This window comes from Protopterus annectens, chromosome 8.part0 (genome assembly GCF_019279795.1).
Source record: "Protopterus annectens isolate FY-2018-M chromosome 8.part0, PAN1.0, whole genome shotgun sequence".
In the NCBI taxonomy this organism is placed as follows: domain Eukaryota; kingdom Metazoa; phylum Chordata; order Ceratodontiformes; family Protopteridae; genus Protopterus; species Protopterus annectens.
The window spans coordinates 1,435,234,097-1,435,259,161 of NC_056741.1; the positions used below are offsets into that span (position 1 = coordinate 1,435,234,097).

Consider the following 25,065-nt stretch of genomic DNA (forward strand, 5'->3'; position numbering starts at 1 on the left):
TGTCAGAAAAAGTGAATAACTGTTTAACTTGTGGGAAACAAATACCTCATAAAGATTTCCACTCTTACTGCTTACCTTGTTTAGGCCCAGACCACGACGTAGCAGCTTGTTTAGCTTGTGCTTCTTTTAACCGACGGACGCTTAGACGTCGGTCGGAATTTGCTGAGGAGTTTTTCGGCTCTGATTTTGCCTACATTATGCCGTCGGATCCTCCGACTACGCAAATATCAAAAAAGCGCAAGGAAAAAGACCGACACTCGCGGTCTGCGGTTTCTGCCGAAACCGCGGTTAGCCAAACAGCAGTGTCGGTTTCGGCTGAAACCGAGCAAGCGGTTCTTCCTTCAGCCGAAAACTTACCTCCTACCGAGGCCTCTTCCAACCTCGTGGAATCGGCTTCTGATTTTGCAGATCCCGAGACTATCTCCCAGGGCCCTAAGGCTGTAGCAGCTACCTCTGCCAAAAACCCCCTCCCCTCTGAAAGGGAATCCAGGTCCTTAGAGAGATGGGGTAAAAAAGTTTACACTTCTGCTACTCTTTCAGCTAGAGCATTGAACTGTCAATTCCACATGATCCAGTATCAAGAATTTATGCTAGACCAGTTAACCAAAAAGTTGTCCTCAGATGAACCATTAGACAAAAAATCTGTTCAGGAAATGGTACATAACATTCAGCAGGTCAGTAACCATTCCTTAAAATGCGGCTATGATGCACTGGAGGCTTCCTTTAGATCAGCCATGACTGGCACAGTTATCAGAAGGCATGCATGGTTAAAAGAGCAGGCCTTACCAGACCATGTGAAATCCAAATTACTTGATGCTCCCATGGACAAGATCAATTTGTTTGGCTCTCCTGCACAACAGGTGCTGAAGAAGATGGAAGAGAAGGCAAAATCTGTCCAAACAGTGAAAGATTTCTTACAGGTCCAACCTCCAAGGTTTAGCAGGAATTGGCCCTCCAAGAATTGGTCCTTTCCAGACTCCTCCAGAGCCCACAGAGGCAGGAATAGGCGTTCGAGAGGCCGAAGTCAATCCAGGGGTGCCTACAGGGGACGCCAGTGGCAGGGTAACAACCAGCGAGGTGCAGCCACAGACACAGCCACCACCACTACTACAGGACAATCACAGTGACTTGGCTCTAGCACCACCTACCAGGGAACAACTAGAAGCACCCTTGGGCGGGAAGCTAGCTTTATTTCCAGAAAACTGGCATTACATCACAAGAGACAAGTGGATTTTGCAGACAATAGACCAAGGTTACAGGTTTCACTTCCATACTCTACCAGGAAGAGAGGAATGCCAAACCTACCTCCAAATCAAAAAGGCAGAAGCTCTAAAACAAATATCTCAATTATTAAAAATGAGAGCTGTGGAAAAGGTACCATCTATGGAGCAAGGACAGGGATTTTACTCCAGACTCTTCCTGGTACCAAGAAAAGAAAGCAAATGGAGACCTATTCTCGACCTGTCCGCTTTAAACACATTCATCATTGTTCCAAAATTCAAAATGCTGACCCTATAGCAGCTTCTTCCCATGCTGGGCAAGGAGTCTTGGCTGGTAACTCTAGATCTCAAGGAGGCATACCTGCACGTCCCCATACGACCAAATTGCAGAAGATACCTCAGATTTCTTGCAGGATCAGAGCATTATCAATTCTCAGCATTGCCCTTTGGCTTATCTACTGCGCCCAGAGTGTTCACGAAATGCCTGGCATCAGTAATTACTCATTGCAGGCTCCAGGGAATCCAAATCTACCCTTACCTGGACGACTGCCTGATACAAGCGGACAACAAAATCAAGTTAGCAGAAGACTTGCAAAGGGTCATTTACCTACTACAAGCCCTGGGATACACAGTCAATATAAACAAGTCAAGGCTGATACCATCCCAAAGGATAACCTTCTTGGGTGCAGAGCTGGACACATCAAGCAAATGGCATTCCTAACAGTAGAAAACAGGAGCAACTCCCTCTATACTTCTTGGCATTAACAAAGCAGAACCATCTAACAGCAAGAAAAGTCCTGCAAGCCTTGGGTTTCATGGCATCCTTCATAATATTGGTTCCACATGCCAGACTGCATATGAGAAAGTTACAGTGGTACCTAAGGAATTTATGGTCTCAGCACAAGCACAGCCTAGAAACCCAGATTCCAATAATTCCATGCCTGAAGCAAGAATTCCAATGGTGGGCTCAGGCCTGTCAATCAAACAAAGGATTGCCCTTCCACAACACTCAACCAAGCCAAACCATCACCACGGACGCCTCAGACCTCGGTTGGGGGCCCACATGCTGGACAAGTGCATACAAGGCTTATGGACTCAAGACCAGCTGCACCTACACATAAATCAAAAGGAAATGCTGGCAGTAAAACTGGCAATTCAGACATTCAGACCATTTCTTCGACAAGGTCAACTGTTGATAAGGACAGACAACACCACAGTTATGTGGTACATCAACAAACAGGGAGGCACACATTCGTACCCTCTATGCCGGATGGCAATGGACCTCTGGAATGTGGCCCTGAGTTGCAACGTTCAGTTACAAGCAATTTTTGTACCAGGAAAAGAAAACATTCTAGCAGACATACTAAGCAGGACTACCATGGATGCCCACGAATGGATGCTGCATCCGGACATCTTCAAAACCATTACAAGAAAATGGGGACTCCCACAAATAGACTTATTTGCATCCCCACGCAATCACCAACTAAAGAAATTCTGCACAAGGACGTACCACCCTCTTGCTTGGAAGGTGGACTCCCTATCTTTCAGTTGGAAAAACCTGACAGCATATGCAGTCCCACCACTTCCTTTGATGCACAAGGTGCTATTGAAGATCAAAGAGGACCGTCCAAGGATCATCCTGATAGCTCCAGACTGGCCAAGACAACATTGGTACCCATTTCTGAGGAGCATGTCTCGGGAACAAATATGGCACCTACCCCTTGTTCCCTTGCTGTTAACACAGAACAACTACAACACCCTGCATCCAAACCTGAAAACACTGCAGCTAACTGCCTGGAACATTGCATAAGAACAAATAACCCAAATTTATCCCAAAGGGTTAAAGACATTATCTTGGAGTCTCGCAGACCTTCAACAAGGAAAAATTATTCAGCAAAATGGAAAAGATATTCCATTTGGAGTACTGAAAAAGGAGAGAATGTGTCACTGGTAAACATAGCCAACATCCTGGAATACTTGGCAGAGCTCTTCCACAAAGGACTGTCCTATTCTTCCATTAAGATTCATGCATCAGCTATTTCAGCAGAATACGACTTGGATCCTCCAGTCTTCTCACATCCTCTGCTCAGGCAGTTTCTGAGAGGAATTAAAACGTAAAACCTCCTAGGAAGCCACCATTGCCAGCATGGGACTTGAACTTTGTACTAGAAAAATTGACACTCCCTCCATTTGAACCAGCAGCAACAGCAGAATTACAATACTTATCATGGAAAACTGCTTTCCTACTGGCAATCACTTCAGCAAGAAGGGTATCTGAGCTACAGGCATTAATGGCAGTACAGCCCTTCCTGATCTTCCATCAAGATAGAGTGTCCATGAGAACAAATCCTTCTTTTATGCCTAAGGTGGTCTCCAAAGTATCTTTGAATCAGGCTATCCACCTACCTACATTCTTCCCCAACCCACAGAACAGGGGAGAAAGACTGCTGCATACCTTGGATGTGCATAGACAATTACGCTACTACCTGGACAGGACCAAGAGCAATAGAAAAACTGACCAGCTACTGGTAGCATATGCAACAGGAATGGAAGGAAAAGCAATTTCCAAACAGACAATCTCTAAGTGGATAGGAAATTGCATTAGATTTTGTTACTCCTACCATGGGAAGAAGACTCCAGAAAACATCAGGCCTCACTCTACAAGGGCTACAGCCACTACCACAGCTTTTCTTCGAGGAGTGGCTACCAAAGACATTTTAGAGGCTGCTACTTGGAGCTCCGTGCATACATTTGCCAAGCGTTATAATTTACCTTTATACTCTAGATCCCGAGCAGGTTTTGCCACTGCTGTTTTGCAAGGGATCTTAACTACACCATAATTTCATTTCTCCTCCTCCCCAGTTTGGCTATGGTATTCTACCCATTTGTAAGGACTGCAGATGCATCCTTGAAGGACATAGTACAGTTTTGTACCTACCATAAATGTAGATGTCTGATAGGAATGCATCTGCAGTCAGGATTACCCACCCTCCTTCCCCTCTGTGGTACTCCTAGGGTATTTGCCCATCTTGTAGCTAGCTGGGGGAATCTATTATGGTGTATTTGTTTGTGTATATATGTACATACATGCTTATTTTTTGATTTGCTCTCTACTATTTGGAATCATTTGCATTTATCCAAATTTAGCCTTCCTAGAGGGCACCTGGCATCTGGGGCAAGAAACACTGAGGAAAATGGCGTCGGCTGATGCCTTTATACTCGAATAACTGCAGCTGTGATGTCGGGTGAAGTGCGACACCAGCCGAGGCCAGACCCAGACTTTGGAATCTGGCCGACCGAAGGGCTGCCTGACGACAGGACAACTCATTTGTAAGGACTGCAGATGCATTCCTATCGGACATCTACATTTATGGTAGGTACAAAACTGTACTTTTTTGAAGGTGGTTACAAATGAGGGATGTAGGTACTAGTTGTATGTAAAAGGAAGGAACTGGATTTGTTGTGGTATTAGGTGGGAGGGTGCTAATGGGTGGTAGAGTATTAGCTAGAGTTTGGATGGCTTCGGTAAAGTAGTTGTTAAAGGAATCAGCGATTAGCTTAGGGTTATTGTGGGTGATTCCTGATGGGGTAGGAGTCTTGGAGTGCCCTGGCTGAAGTAGTTTGTTCATAGCTGAACAGAAATTGTGTGGTTTTTGTTTGTGGGTTTGTTGGAGGTGGAGGTAAAAGTTTTTTTTTTTGTCTAGCAGAATTTCTTTTTTAGTGGCATTTCTTAATTGTTTAAAGTAAAAGTGATCTGATGGGCTTTTAGAGGCTCTCCACTTGGCCCAGATTTTATTTCTTAGGAGGATTTTTTGCCTATTTTGTTTTGTGAGCCATGGAGCAGTTTTGGTTTTTATTTGGGAAGAGCGATAGGGGGCATGGTAGTCTTGGATTTGAAGGAATTTAGTATTAAAGTAGGTCACTGCTTCATCAAGTTGAAGATGGAGCAGTGGTGACCAGTCGCATGCTTTCAGTTCTGTTTGGAAGTTCTCAGGATGAAAATTTTTTTTAGAATGGGAGGTTTTTAAAATAGTAGCATTAGATCTATGAATTTTTTGTTTAATTATATAGGTTAGAGCATGGTCACTGATGTCATCTGGAAGAGTTCCTGGCTTATAAGTAGTAGGGTGACTGTTTATGAGTATCCAGTGTAGGGTGGTTTCTTTACCACTTTGTTTGTGGGAAGTATATAGCTAGAAGTAGAGGTTATGTTAATGTGGTTGAAGGAATTTATATGTGATACTGGTTGAGTTTGTTGGTGGGGGTGGTGCTGTTCAGGCAGAGAAAAATGTTCAAAGAAAGTAAGTGAAAATGCTAGAGTTAGGGAAGCTAGAATAGTAGGTAAGAGTAGGAGGTATGTGTAAATAGAGTTATGTTTAGAGGCCATTAGGATGAATAGGAAAGGGTGGCGTGAGATGAAGGAAGGTGTCTTGTATTATGTAGAAATAAAGGTGTCTAGTATCAGGTGAAAATAAAGGTGCCAGAAATAGGGAGAGTTGTAAGAGGTAGAGTGGACTGAGGAAAAAAAGTTTAATATGAGTTATTATAAGGTTACAATACGAAAGGAAGTTAAGTTTAGTTGGTAAATACAGGAGGTTATAGTAAGGACAGGTAAGGGAGAGGGTGTAAAGGTGTTAAATAATTTTCAGGAGTAATTGTAGTTGGGGGGGTGTTAAGTGGAAGTAGTTAGTGATAGGTAGATGAGGGGTAGGGGGTGTGGCTATGGAAGTGTAAAGCTAACAGCACTGGGGGTGGGTGGGAATTGTGAGTAGGGTAGGGGAACGGAGTGAGCCCGCAGGCGAACTGAGCAGGTTAGAGTAGGTAAAGGAAGAGTTAGTAGAGACAATCATAGAGAGTAGCAGGTTCCAGGTGCAGTGAAGGTGGTCAGAGGTAAGTACAGTTTGGTAAAGCAGGTTGGAGGTAGAAAAGGATAGTGGACTGGGAGGAAATAGAAGAGATATAATGGAGCTAGACGGTGTGAAGGGAAAGGGATAAGAGCAGCAAGACATTACAGGAAGATTAGCAGCTAGTCAAGGGGAAAAGTCTGAGAGAAGATCCAGAGAAGAAACTAGGGAAAGTGGGGGAATAGTTATAGCCTATGGCTAGTGTGGATCGCCACCTAGTGGGCAGAAAGCAGAATACAGCAAGGTAACTGATAAAGGTAGCAGGTAGATGTGAAATAGATAATGGGTTCAGGGGGTATGGGAAAATGGCAGTAGGAACACAGATAGAGAGGAATATGGCTGCTGGTTTCCTGACTCAGTGGCTTAATTACTATTTCTACTTTGTACAAGATAATTACACAAAAACAGTCTACAACCTATACTAGGTAAAGTGTAAATTAAACAGATACACTAGAAGAAGTAGGACTTGGATGTAACATACTTTCTTAATCCATTAGAAACGGAAGAAAACCAATCACTGGGGCAGCAGAAGTCTTTGGCCAGGCATTGGGATGGCTGGAATTAGCTGAAAGGGATCCTTAAAGACGAGGCAAGGTCCTTTAGTGCAGGATAGGAGGTAGAGAGTTTCTTAATCCGTTAGAAGCAGGGAAGAAAACAAATCACTGGGGCAGCAGAAATCTTTGGCCAGGCATTGGGATGGCTGGAATTGACTGAAAGGGGTCGTTAAAGACCAGGCAAGGTCCTTTAGTGCAGGATAGGAGGAAGAAAAAATACAATCATTGCCCTGGGGCCAGGGACACTTAGCAGCCAGGGCAGGAACAGGGATAATAAAAATTGTAGTGCTTCATTATATCATTAAGGAATATGCTGGTAAAATAAGTTTGAAGATAAGTTTTTGAATAAATACTTCTATCGTATGAATGTGTAACGCTCACACATTACTATGAAAGACCCTGAGAAAATTAGATGAAATAAGTAAATGCAGAAGACAAAAATTAAGTGCTGTATTTAAATACATCCCTGAAGTCTAAGATTTTCTTTGGTGACTTATGCTAGATATACTTCCTTGGTCCCTTTACTGGTAGTTTAAGACACTGAAGATAAGATTATATAATGCATGTTAAGTTGTTGGGGCTGTGAAAAATGCTTTAATTGCGTGTACAAGAATTCATATATTTCGGAAACCTGTCGAAACATATATCTTACCCTTATGATTCATCTTACTTTTGATACATTAATATATTGGAAATATGAAGGTTTATCAGCTGGTATTAGAGAGAAATATGACATTTTTTTCTTGTTGATCTTGTGGATTGCTAGATTTGAGGAACTGCCATATAATAAATTATGGGATTGTTCATTAATTTTGGGCAAATTGAAACACTGGTTATACCAAAAGGGCTAGGGAATGTTTTTTTTTAATTAATATATATATATATATATATATATATATATATATATATAAATAATTTATTTATTGCATTTGTTAACCGGGAAGGTCTACTAGGCCTAAGTGAGCCCATTTTTAGTAGAGGCCCGGGGAGAAAAGCTCCACACTAACATTAATAGTACAGCGCCGGTTAGCTGAGGTATAGTATTCGTGGCTCCACAAAGTCTGCGCTGCAAATTTTCTCTTAGAACTAGGCAAGTCTCAACTCAAGTGCTTCAGATCAACTGCTCTTATTGTATCACTTGCATAACCCAAGTCAGCACTTGTCCAACCTCCTAGACAGCACTATTATTTTCCAAATCTCCTAGACAGCGCTATTATAATACAACATAAGACCCTCGATTGTCTGCAAGACAAGTGAAATTTACTTTTCCAAGCATGTCCAGAGGTCAGCTTCAGGTGTACTCTCCAGTTCATCTGGTGGAATTGGGCATCCTGAGGCAATGTCGCAACTGCGTCATGTATACAGACAACCCTCTCCTCTTACCTCTAGACACAAACACTTGTGAGAGATGCAAATACACAGCCAGACTGGAGGCTAAGCGCTCTCAACCCATGACTGTAACAGACAGTCAAGAGGAGAAGAGACACACCAGCATCACACCACCAGTAACACATGGATCTACAAAACAAGCACCGTCAAAACATACACATAAATACACAAAAACATATTTGGAGGCACTAGGTGCCAATCTCAAAAAGAAACGGGGCCCTCCAAAGCAGACAAGCAAGCAACCTGCACCTCCAAACTCAAGCCAGAAAACACATAATTCACCTCAGCAGTGTGCCTCACGACAGCCCCTAAGGCAAAACACCATACCCAACACGCTAGTTATAGGAGACTCTATAGTAAGGCACACAGATGTTCCACTCACCAGGCTGAACAAGGAGAAGGCTACTGTCAGCTGCCTGTCGGGTGCTAGGATCCGCCACATAACACAGGCACTTAGGTCACTCCAGAACAAGTACAAGTATGACGCTGTCATTGTACATATTGGTGTGAATGATCTAAGACGTACCTCCCTGGACTACATGAAAAAGAGACATAGAGGAGCTCTCTGATCACGTAGCCCAAGCTGGTAAGACCCTGACCTTGAGTAGCATACTACCTTCACCTAGAATGATACCACAGTACAAAGACAAAATGATCAATTTCAACAATTGGCTAAGCTTCTGGTGTCATTCTAAGTGGATCCAGTGTCTGCCTGGGATGAGATGATAGACAAGCCTCGCTGTTTCGCTAGAGATGGTTTGCACCTGTCACCCCCCCTAGGTTTTGAGTACTGGCCAAGGCTCTTGCCGTCCCCATAGTGCCTTTTTTAGGCAAGGCTGAAAGGACAAACCAACCACCGTAACCAAAAACTAAGGGTAATTCTACTCAACGCCAGAAGTCTCAACCTCAAAATGCACGCACTCGAGGCACTCCTCAGTATAGAGAAAATCGATGTTTGTGCAATGACGGAAACCTGGTTCAAGGCTCCAGAGAGCACCCCAGCACTACCAGGTTACAATTCATATCATACTTTCCGGCCTCAGTTACCGGATTGCATTACAAAGGGTGGAGGTGTATCCATATTAATCAAAGATACCCACATCTCCAGGTTAGTGGCACAGCATGACGCCCCAGAGATCATCCATGCGCAACTATCAGCAGGCAAAACCACATTTCAAGTTGTAGCCTGTTACAGATCGCCCGCCATGTCCCAAGATGCTCACTCAGCATTCCTTGAGGCATTGGAAAATATAAAGGTCCTACCCAACACCATAATTTTGGGTGATTTCAACTACCCTGGTGTAGACTGGGCGAACTACCAAAGTTCTAACTCCTATGCCCAGCGGTTCATAGAATTTATAAATTCAAATGCCCTTGAACAACTGGTATGTTCTCCCACTAGAGGGGACAACATATTGGATTTAGTCATCACAAATATGGGCGCCTGTTGTACCACACCCGTTATCACTCCCTCTCTGGTCAGATCAGACCATAAACTGGTAACCCTGGACATCCTCACCCTTCCACCTCCCCCAGTCAAAGAAACCATTGTAAAAAACCTTTCCAAAGCAAACTTTAAACTACTTCCATCAGAAGTGGAAAGCTTCACTATTCCCTTGCAGAAGGATAATGATATCCAGGATGCAGAATCCTACACCAAGGCACTTTATATACATCTTCATGATTGCATGGACCGTGCTAGCCCAAATAAAACCAAGACTCCTTCCACAAGCAAGAAGAAACCAGTCTGGTGGACCCCGGCCATAAGCAAACTATACAGTAAAAGGAGGAGACTTATACAAAAAAGGCCAAATCTCAAGTAGAAAAATCATTCCTGATCAGCATTAGTAAGAAATTGAGGGCCCTCATCAAGTCAACTAAGGACAATTTCGAAAAGAAAGTTGCCAATGATGCCAAGGATAACCATAAGGCCTTCTATGGTTACGTCATAAACCTAAATGGCAATGCTCAGGTCTGTTCCGAGCTAGAACAAATTGGAACAAAATGCACTGACCCCACTGACATTGCCAACATCTTGGCTGACAGGTTCAGTGCAAATTTCTCTCCCCCCTCACCACCTGCAGGGCCTATCACTATTCCAGGGGATTGTGTAACTCCAATTATTACTGATACGTTGGTTAATAAGGCTCTATCTAAAGCTAAAAACACTGCCTCCATGGGACCAGATGGTGTCCCGGGCTGTGTCATACGCGAGCTCCAAAATGAATTAACCCCACATCTGAATACCCTGTTCAGTCTCAGCCTCTCGACAGCATATGTGCCCATAGAATGTCTCACAGCAACGGTGGTTCCACTGCACAAGGGTGGGCCCACAGCCGACCTTGGGAACTACTGACCAATAAGCCTGACCAGTCTGATCTGTAAGGCAATGGAGCGAATCATTATGGAACTCATAAATGTAGAAATTGGGAACCTCCAAATACTTGACCCCACACAGTTCGGCTTCTTCAAGGGCAGATCATGCCTCCTGAACCTGGTGGACTTCTTTGAGACAGTTACTCAGGCTATAGATAAGGGAAAGGAGGTACACGCGGCTTATCTTGACCTTGCTAAAGCTTTTGACACCATTCCCCATTCGGGTATTATTGATAAACTCACCAACCTGGGCATAAACCCTTATGTCACAAGATGGATCACAAACTTGCTCTCAGACAGATCCCACAAAGTAAGAGTAGCAGGATCTATGTCCGAATCCAGACCAGTAATGAGTGGTGTGCCTCAGGGCTCTGTCCTGGGGCCCCTCCTGTTTGGCATATACTTCTCAGAAGTACAGGCAAGCACTGAAGGGCTGTGGCTGACCAAGTTTGCGGACGACTGCAAACTGGGTGCTATAATAGAGTCTCCGGCCGACATGGATATCCTCCAGAAGGGCCTTAATGAGACTGATGCTTGGTGTCAAAGCCATGGTCTCAAGCTAAATGCTAAAAAATGCATAGTAATCCCCTTTGGAAAAAAACAGAGTACCCGCGAACTACCACATAGGAGGTAACCCCCTGAAATCTGAAGAAGTAATAAGGGATCTAGGGACCCATGTAGATAGTCAGCTTTCCTTTGATAACCACGTTGCCAAGGTGGTTAGAAAATCCTTCTATGCGACCCATCTGATCACGAAAGGGTGCGCATCAAGATCTAATGTAGTGCTGCCCCTCTACTCTTCCCTCATCAGACCCATTATTTAGTACAATGCACCAATTGGAATGTACCTGGCCAGGCATCTCCAGCAGCTGGAGCAACCACAGAGGTACTTCACTAAGAGGATTACTGGCCTCAAACAGTTGCCCTATGCAGCACGCTTGAAAAAACTAAGGCTTTTCTCTGTTGTATACCGCCTTCTCAAAGGCAATCTCTGTCTAACATACAGAGCCATGTCCAACCCAGAACTGTTGAACATGCTCCATCTTAGCAAAACCAAATCCACTTGAGCTACACGCTCTAGGGATGTAAACCTCAGCACAACAATGAATAGAACATGCTGGAGGGATAGATTCCCTTCACAAAGACTTCCCTTGCTATGGAACAAGGTCCCGACCTACATAAGACAGAGCCCCTCACTATCACTCTTCAAGAGGAACCTTGATCAGTGGATGGGTAACCGAAAGTTCACACCAGGGATCATACCAATAGCTCTACTAGATAGGGGCCAAGGGTACTAGCTGCTAAATCAAGGGCCTATGGAACTAACCAAAGGGGCATTGAATACCGCACAATGTGGCTGGGCTAATATATGCCTTCGGGCAGATAGCCCAGTACCTACTTATAAACCTATGAACATAGAAGAAAAAAGCACAATATACAGTGTATATACAGTCTCAATGCATGGAAGTAAATATTAAACAAAATGGTACAAGTTATTTACAAACATTACACATCAACATTGTATACAGTTTGATCATTGAGGCTGGATTAGTTAGGTAGGGTAGCAGTTTTGATTGTTACTTGGAGTTTTGTAGGCATAAGCAGTTGCATTCATCAAGTCAGAAAGAGCTCCTAAGTAGTGATGTTGTGGAGGGATATAGTAGTGGATCAGGTGTTAGGAGGTACTGTTTTGGCACAAGTACATTGCCAGAGAGAGGAGAGGTGTGATCTGAGAAACTTCTTGAAGAGAGCAGGATTACTGATTGTTCTGATAGAAGGTGGGAGGGCATTCCATAGTTTTGAGACAGTAAAAGAGTACAGCATTTGACCAGCTGCAAAATCAGGTTTTTCAGCTTTCAGCATCATTGTGTTTTTGGATCTTAGTGGCCTGTTAGGGTGGTATGTAGTCTATAAGGAGGAGAGGGAGGGGCATGTTGAAGGCTTGTATATGAGTTTATGTGCAGTGGTTAATTGTGAACAAGTGAGGTAGTGTGAGAGTTCAAGCCAATTTTGCTGTTGTAGAGATAAGCAGTGATGTGCTGAGTTTTTAGAATTTGTTAAAGTGTGGCAATTATGTTGTAACATGAGTCCAGTTTAGTTTTCAGGGAGGACTGGATATTGGTGAGGATTGGGACATCATATTGTAGATATGGTAGCAGGAAGGTGATACTGGAGCTTTTTTAGCAGTAATATTAAGGTAGTATTTGTCTATAGAGGGTAACTAATATTTTATGTGTTTTTTTATGTTGCTATGGATATGGAGGTCAAATGTTAGATTTTCATCAGTATTAACGCCTAGCAATTTGGTACTTGGAACAACTTCAGTGAGAGTAGTATTATGGGATTGGATGGAAAAATCATTCTTGTACAGAGCGGTAGCTTTTTGGGGGGGATATTAGAAGTCAGGTTTTATTGGGATTTAGAGCAAGATGGTTATTTGACGTCCAAGTTTCGGTTGATGTGAAAGCATTTTGGGTAAGACATAACTCGGATATAGATTTGGCAGTACAGAGTATTGTAGAATCATCTGCATATTGGATAAACTGTGCCATAGATAAGGGTGGTGTGGAAGTTATTAATAAATATACTGAAAAGGAAGGGACCTAGTATAGATCATTGAGGTACACCTGGGGTTGTGTTGAGAAAAGGTGAGAAGGAGTGTTGTCATTTGGTGGATTGTTGCATATTGGTGAGACAGTCTGAGTACCAGTTTAAGGTATGGGGTGAGAGACCCCAGTTGGTGAGTTTTGTGAGCAGAAGGGGATGTGAAACCGTGTCGAAGGCCTTGGAGAGATCTAGAAACAATGAGGAGACTATGTAACTGGCATCACGAGCCCTGTTTACTGTGTCCATAAAGGATATGAGAGCAGTACATGTACTATGACCTGGCCTGAAGCCGTGCTGTGTGTGGGGGGGGGGGGGGAGTATCTGGTTTTGGACAAGATGGTTAAGTTGAATGTGAATACATTTTTCTAATATTTTGGAGATGGGAGAGAGGATAGCGATGGGTTGGAAATTAGAGATATCAGAGTTGTTGCCACCTTTATGGAGTGGAAGAACAAATACTTTCTTCCATATGTTGGGTATACTGGACTCCTGAATAGATCTTTTGAGGAGTATGTTGATAGGATAAGCAATGGAGTTTGAGGATAGTTGTACAAATTCAGCAGATAAATTGTCTGGTGCGTTAGTACAAGGTTTGAGTTTATGAAGTAGTTTATAGTGGAAGTTGGTATAGATGAGAATGAGAGTAGAGGAGTAGTGCAGGAGTGTGAAGTGGGAAGTTCAGGTGGGCAGGGGTCTGTAAGTGGGAAGGTAGTGGTGAGTTTAGCTTTGTTGTTGATAAAATATGAATTGAAAAGTGAGGCTATCTTAGTGGGAGTTTTATCTGGATTAAGGCAAGGATTGTTATTTTTACCTGGATGGAGTAGGGAATTGTGTGTGCTCCAAAATGTCTTTGGGTTTAGTTTGTGTTGGTCTTGAAGGCTTAGGAAGTGTTCTTTTTTGATTTTTTAATCGCTAGTAGTTTTGCCTGGTTGCGTAATTGTTTATATTGAATAAGGTTGTTAGGAATTTTTATTTTTTTGCCAGGTTTTCCAAGCTTTATCCCTAGCAGACATAATTTGCTTTGTGTGTTTGGTAAGCCAGGTTGCCTTTTTAACATTTATTCTTTTTTAAGTGAGGTGGGGCTAAACTATTCAAAATTCTAAGAAATGTTGAATTGAAGAATTCAACAGCGTCATGGAGAGGGAGATATTTGAGTGGGGTCCAGCTTATCCTTTGTAAGGTTTCATTAAAGATGTTGGGGGAGAAGTGGGGGAGAAGTGAGATAAATCTCTTGTTTGCTTAACTTGGTGTGTGCTTTGGACTATGGTGGTCTTATGAGTTGTAAAGGCTGGTAACTGGTCACTAATACTATTAAGTAGTGTGCTGGAGAAGGCGATTTTGTTAGGATCGGAAAGTAGTATCCAATGCAAAATTGAACCACTGCCTGTTTTATTGTTGGGCCTGGTTATTTTGGTTATTAGTTGCATTATAGGTATATAGATTTATGCTAGTGGAAGGGTTCTGATTAGAAATATCAATCCAGTTAATGTTAACATCCCCTAGGATGATGGTTTTGTCTGTAATGTTATTAGTTGACAAGCAAGAATGTCTTCAGGTATAGGAATGTTGTTGTCTGGGGCGATGTATATGACTGTTATACAAAGGTTTTTACTGTTATTAATTTTTAGAAAGGATACTAGTATCTCTGCTGTTGAGAATTGTGGGACATGTTTTGTGGATTGAACTACAGTAAAGGTGTTTGGGTATATCAGGACGATACCGCCCCCTTTTTTATGTGGTCTAGCTGTTCTGAGGCAGTTGTAATTAGCGGGTAGGTATTCATCATCTTTGATATAAGGTTTTAACCATGTCTCAGTAATGGCAGTGAAGTCTGGATTGTTTTTATCTAACCAGGCACGTAGGTGTGGTATTTTATTTCTAATGCTTTGAAGATTGATGGTGGTGAAGTTTAGGGACTTAAGGGAGGTTGCGGGGTTATAGCAGACTGTAGGGGGACCAGGGTTTGGATGTATATCACCACATTGACTTAGGTTGCAGTGGGTGGGGAGATTTACAGGTTGCAGTTTGTTTTTAATATAGAGCAGATTGTTTAGAATTGAGTTTTTGTTGTGGTGGTTTTGATGGGAGAGGATTTTTAGTTTGATTTGTAAGATTATGTCTGTGGCATATAAAGTAGGTCCTACTGAGGAATAGCTGGGGAGAGATATGTGTGTTCGTTGTAGAAGTAGGTTTGTAAGGTATGTGGGTTGTGGGATGAGATGTTAGTCGTAGAAGGAGACAGAGGTGTAGAGTTAGAGAGATAGGATAATAGTAAGTAAAAAGGAATTATGTGAGGTGTGAGGAAGTAATATGAAAGCAGGGTAGATGAAGTGTAGAATAGTAGTATTTGGAGGTGTAGGGGATAGAATAGTAGAGTAAGTGAGAGGTGCACAGATAGTAGATGAGGTAGGAAGTGGTGGGTGGAATAATGTAGGTTAGGAGGATGTAGTATAGGGCGGAGGTTGGATAGCAAAGTAGTCTGAGTTAAATGAGAGTTGAGAGGTTAAAGTGCAAGTAGGAAATAGTTGTGGGTTGAGCCTATGTTCACTTTAAGGTAGTACAGTATGGAAAGGAAGCATAGGAAGAGTGCATGTAGAGACATTGGTTGGTTGAAAGGTAATGGGGAAGGAGGGTAGTATAAAAAGTGCAGATGACTGTATTGCTACAGTGGGAAATAGGGGAGTAACCTGGTGTAGGGTGGAGCAACTGGTTAACTGTAAAGGAAGTGATGTAAGGGTGGGTGGGAATAGGATGTTAGGGTGGCACAAAGTGAGACCGAGCATAGCGGGCTGAGCCAAGGAACTCAGTTCAGAGCAGACAGCACTGTTAATGGGAATGAGTCAGCAGAGTCCAAGATTACCTAAGTACAAATAAAGATTTAAAGTCCTGCAAGGAAAAATGCAAGGTGGGATGGTGCAAGTCCTACAGTGCAAGTCTCAGCTAGTATTAAACAAAGTTACAAGAACACAAAGATATTTAAATGTAAACCTACATTGGGGCTTGTAATACACCAGAAAGCTGAAACTTTTAGAGAGTCCTGTTAAACTTTGAGGCAGCTTGCAAATAGGTCCGATAAACAGGTATAAGCACACTTGCAGTTTAAGGTGTAAGTAGCCACTAGGTAAATTGACTGCAAAATAAAATAGAGAGAAAATAAGCATAAAAAGCTATAGTTGCTTAGCAAAGAGGGTCAAGATAGAGCAGATAAGGAAGGAGGAAACAGTTTTTTATACTTAAAAAATAGTACAATGATTACAGCAGTTGAGAGGTTTTGACCAACAATCCTTACATGAAATGCACATGACAGTAAAACAGTTGTACATTAACAGTATTAGACATAAATCTTGCAGCACAGTAGTTATACTTTCATAATCAAGGCTCTTTTAACCACCAGATACAATTATATGAAAAGTATCTGACAGTTGCTTCACTTTCTTATTCAGCTTATCACCAGTGCTGCATGAATTCTTTACAGTGTATGTAACTATACACTAGAGCTGTTTCCACACTGTAATGTGCTATAAAGTTCTTATCTGAAGTAGGAACTTCATTTGTCAGCAACCTTTGGGATACGGATCCGATCTCGGATCCGAGCCGGCAACTTCTATCACAGCATAGATCCGACCTCCTAGCTTCTCCCTTTACTCATAATCCCCTACCAACCCTGACTGACCCCAGATCTAGTTTGCCGCTCTTCAAGCAACAGCTAGATTCCAGAGCTCTTGGCCAATTTTGTGAGAAAAGAAACTTTTTATTTTTTTTCTTGTACTCTTTTTGAGCGAGTGTTTGAGTGTGTGTTTGTGTTCCCTAGACCTAATTTTACTCTTCTTAGCTTGAATTAGCTTAATTTTTTATCTTTTATTTCTCCTCCCTGCCCTCGCTGGTCGCAGTGTGTAGTGTGTAGGGGCCTAGTGGGTGTGTTTTCTTTTAGTGATGTTGGAGGCCCCTAAAGCCATTTTTTCGAAATGCACTGAGTGTGGTCACAAGCTTTCACCAGCTGATGGCCACACTCGGTGCGTTAGGTGCCTTGGGGTTGAACACCTCTCTTCGGGTTGCGCAATTTGCACTGCGTTCAACCCCAGGGCACTTAAGGATCGGAGGTCGAAGCTGGTTCTGGCGGGCCTTTTGCCCCCAGACCCGGCTCCGGCCTCCGGTACTTCTGTGATCGCTACCCAGTCCTCGGTAGCGGCCACTCCTGCCCCCCTCCCTCCGACCGGGACTCAACCTCCCACTGTGGCTTCGGAGGTGAGGGAGGCCAGGAAAGAGAAGCTGAGGGAGAAGCACCTTAAGCGGCGGGCCGAAGACTCCGCCTCGACCCCGCCTGCCAAGCGAGCTTCTCAGTCCAGGGTTTCTGGTTCGCCTCCTCCTCGGATCCGATCCCCTTGCTTCTCACTGGGACCCGAGGAGGAGGTGACCCGGTCCCCGTCGAGGTCATCGAGGCGGCACTCCAGGCCTGCCTCGGTGGCCTCCTCGAGGTCCACCTTCATTATGTCAGATGCGGACATGGACCGGATGATGAGGAGGTTCATCCAGGCCCAGATGCAGATGGGAGTGCTCTTGCCTCCCCCCCCCTCTGGGGGGGAGCTCGACCCCCTTTTTTGCTCCTATCGCTCCTTCTCCGACCTGCCTTCTGGGTTCGGAGCTGTCGGAGCCGATCTGCGTTGGATCCGGGGGTGGGTCGGAGCCGACAGTGCTAGGCAGTTCGGCTCCGACGATTCCCTCAAGTTTGTCGGATCTGACCTCTCGGAGCCGTGGGCCGAGCTTCGGATCCGAGGGACTCGGTGTGCTTTCGGCCCAGTCCCAGTCGGAGCGCGCGGGTCCTTCGGATCCGATAGTCTCGGCTCCAGGTCTGATCCCCGCTTTGGATCTGAGTGGGAGTCGGATCTCGGATCCGTCAGAGAGCGGCTCCCCCTCTGCTTTTGCGGTGGTGGAGAGGGTACTGTTGAGTGCATCCAGGCCCCCGATCCTGGCTTCGGCTCCCACCTGCACTCCCTCTCAGCTGGTCCTGGCTCCCTGGCAGCCTGCTTCAGCGCCTCTAGGTGTTCCATTGGAACAGGATATTGCTGGTGAGGACTCCTCGGACAGCCCCCCCCGAGGAGGTTCCTCGCAAGTCGAAGTGTAAGAGGAGGCACGTGGACTCCCCTGAGTCCCTCACTGAAGATACGGACTTGGATGAAGGGGAAGGCTCCCCAAGGTCACCCCCCGAGGATGTCTCCTTTGGAGACATCATGGAAATGCTCAGAATCAGGGGGGGTGGTCTGCCCCCAAGGCTTCCTCCGACGAGTCCGTATTCCTAGAGGCGTTCGAGGCATGGCCTTCTACCTCTTGGGTGTCCCCTCCCCCTGACCCCTTGGGTGGATCTTATAGCCACTAGGGCTTAGAGGGAGCCGGACACTGTAGAGCCTGTTCCCAAGCACCCGGACAAAATCTTGAGCCCCCCCGTCAGAGAGAACCCACTGGAGCAGAGGTCCCCCTGTGGATGCCATGTTGGTGGCGATAGCCACCAAGTGAGAGTTGGCTCAGGAGAGCCCCACGGTTCACCCGCTGAGCAAGGAGTCTCGCGCGATGGACCGCCTTGGGAAGCGGGCCTTCAGTTCAGCGACCTTCTCCATGAGGGCCCTGAACTATATGGCACACGTCATTTGGATGCAGCGGGATCTAATCAAAGAATGCGCTGCTCCCCCCCCCCCCCCAGGGTCCATGTCGGAAGGGGACAAGCAACTGTACTCCTCCCGAATGTCCACCCTACTTTCTGTTTCCAACACCTCTATGCGGCTTTTGTCTCATGCCACTGAGGGAGCCGCTAGAGCAGGCGGAGTCGGCCTGGTCATGAGGAGGCAAGCCTGGCTCCGACATTGTGACTTCTCGGAACCCTTTAAGGCATCATTTGCGAATGCCCCTTTTGATGGTTCTGCATTGTTTGGCAAAACCGTTCGCAACACCCTTGTCCAGAGCGAGAAAGACGGGAAGACGTTGTCTGCCGTCGGAGTCCGCTTCTCTGCTCCCCAGAGGTCCTTTGCCAAGAACCAAAAGGGTCAGAAGAAGATGTGGTTCCGGAAATCGCATCAATCCCAGTCTGCTCCGGACAACCAGTCCTCTCGTGGCAGAGAAGGACAGGGAGGACGCCGCCCTAGAGGCAGAGGGGGTCCCAGGAATTTTGGGTCCAGAGAACCCTTCTCTGAGAGGCCCACACAGAAACCCTGAGGGGTTACCCAGCTGCTCCACTCTGGAGGCAGTCAGGGAACGTTTTTCGAGGCACTTAGCAATGTGGGAGTCCATAACAACGGATCGCTGGGTGCTTCGTGTTTTATCCAGAGGCTACCAAATTCCCTTTCTTGTAACCCCCAGAATCAGAAGCCTCCCCGATGTACCACCCAATCAGAGGGAGGCGGCTGCTGCGGAAATTCAGCAGCTCTTACAAAAAAGAACCATCCAACCCATCCCCCCAGATCAGCTCAGATCAGGGTTTTACTCCAGGTTCTTTCTGGTGCCAAAAAAGACGGGGAACGCGAGGCCCATCCTGGACCTCTCTCTCTTGAACCTGGCAGTACCAAAAGTAAAGTTCCGGATGGTCACACTGCAATCTATTCTCCCACTACTGCAGGAGAACTACTGGATGTGCTCAATAGACCGCAAAGATGCGTACTATCATATTCTCGTAGACAGACGCTCCAGGAGGTTTCTCCGCTTCCGGCTGGGAGCCAGCCATCTCCAGTTCAGGGCCCTTCCCTTCGGTCTCACCTCAGCCCCCAGGGTGTTCACCAAGGTCTTGGCAGCGATAGCGGCCCACCTGAGACTCCAGGGAATTCAGGTCTTTCTGTACCTGGACGACTGGCTCCTTACCGCCCCAACAAGGCATCTTCTTTGCTCATGCAGGGATTATTTCCTCAACCTGGCTCCACTCTTAGGGTTGACCATCAACAGGGCCAAATCCTCCCTGGCTCCTACACCAAGTATTGGATTTCATAGGGGCGAGGTTGGACTCCAGACTGATGCTTGCTTTCTTGACTCCAGATCGGCTTCAGAACCTGAGGTTGCACGTGCAGGCCATCCTTCAACTTCAAGCTCCTTCAGCAGAATTGGTCCTGAGGGCTCTAGGGTCCATGGCGGCAGCAATTCCGCTGCTGCCATTGGCCCAGCTGAATATGAGGGTCATACAGTGGACCCTCCAGGTACAGTGGTCCCTATCTCGCAATCCCCTGTCTCATCCCATTCCCCTAAGCAGGGTTTGCAAAAGGTCGCTCGTGTGGTGGCTCCAGTCCTCCAATCTCCACATGGGACGCCCCTTTTCGCTGCCTCCGCCAGTCGCCACAGTGACCACGGATGCTTCTCGCCTGGGGTGGGGGTCCACTATTCGGGCAGAACAGTCCAAGGCACGTGGAACAACATAGAGACCTCATTGCATATCAACTTCCTGGAGATGAGGGCGGTGCTTCTGACATTGCAAGCACTTCACAACCCTCTTCCGGTGGGGACGATTGCGGTACAGATGGACAACATTTCAGTCGTCTGGTACATCAATAAACAGGGGGGAACCAGGTCTTACCCTCTTTGCCGCGAGGCCAAAAGAGTGTGGTAATGGGCAATATCCACCAACCGCTTTCTCATCGCAACGCACATTCTGGGACGGTCCAACATTTTAGCGGACAGGCTCAGTCGTACTATCCTGACTCCTTACGAGTGGTCTCTCAATCCTCTAGTGGCATGGGGGCGACCTTGTTGCGATCTTTTTGCCTCTCCCTCAAATACCAAATGCAACGATTACTTCGCTCTGATCCCCCCTGTGGGGGAGTCCCCGAGAGACTCTCTAGTTCATGCTTGGCCTCCCGGTCTGCTTTATGCTTACCCACCTCTGCCCCTGATGTTGAAACTATTGCAGAAAGCCAGTCAGTTGGGGAGCAAGATGATCCTCATTGCCCCATTCTGGCCTCGTCAGACGTGGTTCCCTTACCTATGGTCTCACCTGATTCATCCGCCCTGGATGCTGGATCCCCTCCCGGATCTCATTTCACACCCCCTGGGTCTTCCGACTCCGAACCTGGCCAACCTAAAGCTGCCGGCTTGGTTGCTCCAGTTCCACTTCTGATAAGGACTCCCGGAATCTCATCACCAGTCAAAGCCATCCTAGTAGCAGCTCACAAGCCCTCCGCCAGAAGGGTCTATCGGAGTAAATGGAAACGTTTTTCCATTTGGGCAGAGCACCGTCATTTGGATCCCTTTATGGCGCCGGTAGCGTCAGTTCTAGATTTTCTAACTTCCCTCTTTCACCAGGGGGCTAGTCCTTCCACGGTCAAGGTGCAACTTGCAGCAATTTCACACTATCATGTAGGGCAGAAGTCAGGCCTGCTTATTACTTCCAAACTGTGTAAGACCTTCCTTAAGGTTACCTTCCTCCTCAGGCCCCTGGTCAAAGAGGTGGTACCTCCATGGGATTTATCCCTAGTTTTACAGGCCTTGACTAGCCCCCCTTTCGAGCCGGCGGCCACTGTTGATCTTAAATTCCTCTCTTGGAAAACGGCCTTTTTGGTGGCCATAACTTCAGCCAAGAGGGTCTCGGAACTCCAGGCTCTCTGTGTCAAACCACCGTATTTGGTCTTCCACCCAGACAGAGTTCACATCAGGATCAATCCGTCTTTTCTACCTAAGGTATCTTCGGAAGCTAACATTAATCAATCTATTAATCTTCCAGTATTCTTCCCCAACTACCAAAACAAAGGAGAGTATAAGCTGCACTCTTTAGATGTGCACAGACAACTACGTTTTTATACTCATCGAACTACTGGTCATAGGCAATCTGATCAGTTGTTTGTCTCCTTTGCCAAAAATAACTTTGGCAAGTCGGTTTCTAAAGTTACCCTCTCCCGATGGATATCTAGTTGTATTCTCTTAGCATATCAGAGCTCGGGAAGGCCTGCACCTCAGGGAGTCCGTGCTCATTCTACTAGGGCCGTTGCTACATCGGCTGCTTTCAAAGCTAGAGTTTCTCTGGTGACATTTGTTCTGAAGCCACTTGGGCTTCATCTCGTACCTTTATCAGCCACTACAAAGTAGATATTGTCTCCCGAGGTAGGGCGTCTTTTGGCTCTGCAGTGCTCCGGAATATCCTTCCATGAAGGCCACCCAAGATTTAGGTAGCTGGGGACTGTCCCAAAGGTTGCTGACAAATGAAGTTCCTACTTCAGATTAAGAAGTTGTGTACTCACCATAACGTTCCATCTGAGTAGGTATCTTCATTTGTCTGCAACCCCCCCCCCTCCTTCCCCCTGACCAAAATGATCCTACTTGGGGTTCTTTAGATTAGTTCCCTCTGGGACACAGTATTGGCTGTGCTATGGGGTAAACTTGATCTGAGGTCAGTCAGGGTTGGTAGGGGATTATGGGTAAAGGGAGGAGCTAGGAGCTCGGATCTATGCTGTGATAGAAGTTGCTGGCTCAGATCCGAGATCGGATCCGTATCCCAAAGGTTGCAGACAAATGAAGATACCTACTCAGATGGAACGTTATGGTGAGTACATAACTTCTTATTTCACAGTGTCTTACAGTAATGCTCAGGTAAGTCTAGCTCCAGACTTAATATAAGCTCAAATGGAATAACATTAGAGCTCTGCCAGCATTCCATGTGGTACTTACAAACAGTGATAAAGTTAACAGACATGAGAGCCTAAATTTCCCAATAACAGCATCCAAAAAAAAACAGTATGTAGTAGTCACTAGTATTTTTAACTTGTACTCATTCCAATAGGTGACAAGACAGTGTACTTACATTTAGAGACATGCACACAGCTCGTACACCATAGTAGTTAAATCTAGCAGGGAATATTTTAGATTTAAAATATGGCATCAAGCTATGCAAGTAGGGTAAAAAAGCTTCTGATCTGCTGTCATTGGGCAGCCAGATAAAGAGTGGCAGTGTGAGAGCCAGTGAAAATGCTAAGGGGAGCCTGTGGGGAAGGGTTTGAAGCTCATGAGCCAAGGAACTCAGTTCAGAGCAGACAGCACTGTTAATGGGAATGAGTCAGCAGAGATCCAGTATTACCTAAGTACAAATAAAGATTTAAAGTCCCTGCAAGGAAAATGTGTGTGCATGGGGGGGGGGGGGGGGGGTGCTTGTAATACGCCAGAAAGCTGAAACTTCTAAAGAGTCCTGTTAAACTGTGAGACAGCTTGCAGATATATTATTTAATGCTTAGAAGTGTATATGTGATGTTTCATTGTTTTGTGTGTTTCTTTAATAAAGTTCCCCAGCTCTTTTTCTTCTTCCTGTGACTGACCAGAGGGCATCCCATATTTTTTTTAACTTGTAGTCTCTTTCTTAATGAAATCTTTTTTGAACTTATGGTGTGTATTTTGTGTGGAGCTTTTTTTTCACTGGGCCTTCACTGAAAAGTTGCATTGTACCCAGTCGGACTATTCTGGTAAATAATTGGTAATAAATGAATGAATTACACTGCTGTAAAAACTAAGATGTACAAGATTTGCTTGTAATAAATGCATGTTGTTCATTGTCCTCTTTTAGTAATGAATTGGATTGAATTGTTTTTCTGAATAGTTTGCTCCAACTATTTCCTCAGTTATACTGGTGAGGCTAATCCAGCTATAAATTTGTGGATTACTAGCACCATTTCCCATATGCCCAGGAACAACAATATCCAATATCTGTATTTTTAGAAAAAAGTAAATAAGCATTGTTCAGCTTTCCAGTGCTTGTTGTTGCTGGTTCCCTAATCTTACTTAGGAATTGTTTGACTCATCAAGGCCTGTTATGCATCTGTTTCAAGTATTTTAATGATTGGTGGGTGGATGAGCATTCAGTGTAAGGATGTCAATAATGAGTTCACTGGACTGGCCCTTCCAGAAGAATATTTGAGAGAGCATTTGTAGAGTGGTGCTGCTCCCTTTAATTATTTTGCCATCATCTTTAATAAGTATGTTTCATTAGATTCTTAGTGTTCCTTCCATGTATAAAAAAAAATACTTTCTTGTCACCCTGTATGTGCAAAACTAGTCTGTGATCATAAACCAACCAGGCTTTCTTTTATGGTTCTCATTAAATTATTTAATTTTATGTTCCTTGTGTCATACTGATGGATGCTTCAGATGTACTGCCCAGTGTAGCGGTGTCTTTTTCTTGGATAATTTCTCAATTGACCTGTTTGACTTTAGGGGCAAGGGATTATTTTTGTTACCCAGCTGAATTTCACCAGTAGGTGCGTGTCTGGTGATCGTCTCTTTGTAAAAATATTTCCAGTTATCACTTTAGCAAGTTTCTTCATTTCTTTGCCCCAGTACTGCATATTAAACCCAATGAAGATCTTGTCATAACTGGCCTATTAATATTTTCTACCTTGAAATTGACTATTCTCTTAAAATGTTCATTATACTGATCACTGCTGTAGTAGACTTGGCTATATGGGTTATATCCTGACAAGGATATGACATCCGGCCAACTTCCAAAATTTCAAGGCACCTAACATGCACCCAGTTTGTCAAGCATTTCAGGCTTAGTTGACTAAAAGACAAGTGTGGCTGCAAAGCCTTTGAGTGCTTTACTGCTGCTGAAGAGTACACTCTTCTGAGGCTATCGAAGATCCACGGTTGGTTTGTGCTTTCCTTTACTGGGCAGATAAGTTCACTTTGTGAAAAAGACTTCCATTCTCTTTATTTTCTTGATGATTTATTACTTTCCTTTTCAGGAAAGTTATTTTAAGCAAGTAGTGTTGTGCTTAATGGACTGTCTTGAGACTGTGACATAGTTTTAAATGGAGTTGTCTTTTTTTCTTGTCAGTTAAAAGTAATGTAAAGTAACTGAAGACATTTGTTCTGTGGAGAATTTTCTTTTGTGGGGCTATTATAAAGTGCTTTTTTTTGTTTTTTTTTTCTGTCAAAAAAGCAACTGTTAGGTCTGGTGGTGTGTACCTCCGGTTGCTGCTCCTCTTTCGACTTGACAATGGAACAGACTACCAGTCCCTCGGTTGGTCCTCCTTCATCCACAAAAAGAAAAAGTTAAGGAAACAG

The 25,065-nt window shown here is 44.8% G+C and overlaps 1 protein-coding gene across 1 annotated transcript in view; it reads left to right on the forward strand.

The window, feature by feature from the left end:
• SORL1 (sortilin related receptor 1) overlaps positions 1-25,065 on the forward strand; it is a 5,131,225-nt gene that overhangs the window by 4,049,404 nt on the left and 1,056,756 nt on the right. The window lies entirely within an intron of this gene.